The following is a 1500-nucleotide window of genomic DNA, read 5'->3' on the forward strand; positions in this document are numbered from 1 at the left end:
ATAAATATAAATATAAATATAAATATAAATATAAATATAAATATAAATATAAATATAAATATAAATATAAATATAAATATAAATATAAATATAAATATAAATATAAATATAAATATAAATATAAATATAAATATAAATATAAATATAAATATAAATATAAATATAAATATAAATATAAATATAAATATAAATATAAATATAAATATAAATATAAATATAAATATAAATATAAATATAAATATATACATAATATTTTATGTTTATATTTATATTTATATTTATATTTATATTTATATTTATATTTATATTTATATTTATATTTATATTTATATTAATATTTATATTTATATTTTATTTATTTTTATATTTTTTTTTATATTTAAATTTATATTGGTGAAAATGGTGAAAAAAGAAACAGCGATTGTCGCACTTTTTACAGGAATCTGCAGGACTGCCGGCATGGTATGTAATTCTGCAACAACTCGTCTTTTCAACAACATAATTTTCATTTTTTTTGATAAAATTGTACAATTAAATATTTGAATAACTCACCCAACGTTAGCAGCCGCAACACGAGTTCTAACGAAAGAAGTATTAGATTTTTCTACTTTTTCGACCCTTGAAGGAATACTAATGTACGAGCCTCGGGAAAGACCTCAGGAACAATGAGAGTGTGGGATTCTCATGCACTCACTTCAAATCACTTGCTTGATTTTTCATTAGCGCCTTACTGCTCCATTTCTCTATCGAAATGTCGCTTCATCTTCTTCACAATTACTTCCATGGTTGTAAGACTGTGACTGTCTTCTGAAATCAAAAAATAATTATAAATATAAATATAAATATAAATATAAATATAAATATAAATATAAATAGAAAAAGAAATAGAAATAGAAATAGAAATAGAAATAGAAATAGAAATAGAAATATAAATATAAATATAAATATAAATATAAATATAAATAAAAATATAAATATAAGTCTAAATATATATAAATATAATTATAAAAATAAATAAAATATAAATATAAATATAAAGCCGGCGATACATGAAGCGTAAACTCAAGCGTAAATATAAAATTAATTTACACTTGAACATGTTTACATGACCGGGTTGAGATGCGTAATCCGAATCACACTGACCTTTAATCGACTTTTGTGAGAAAAATAGGATCTTATTTCCGAAGAAAAAGATTAAAAGCGCTAGTAATGATCACCCACTATTAATGCAAACCACGAACAGGAAATGTAGTGGGGCAAATCGCTTGCAAACAGCGTTTACGCTAGGATTTATGCTCCGTGGACCTATAATCTCTTTTACATCGTGTAAACGGCAAATGTAAACTTTTTGGCATTACACTCTGAGTTTATACGAGAGTTTACGCTTCATGTATCGCCGGCTTAAAAATAAATATGAATATAAATATAAATATAAGTATAAATATAAATATAAATATAAATATAAAAATAAATAGAAATATGTATATAAATATAAATATA

Source organism: Anopheles aquasalis, chromosome 2 (assembly GCF_943734665.1).
Source record: "Anopheles aquasalis chromosome 2, idAnoAquaMG_Q_19, whole genome shotgun sequence".
Classification (NCBI taxonomy): domain Eukaryota; kingdom Metazoa; phylum Arthropoda; class Insecta; order Diptera; family Culicidae; genus Anopheles; species Anopheles aquasalis.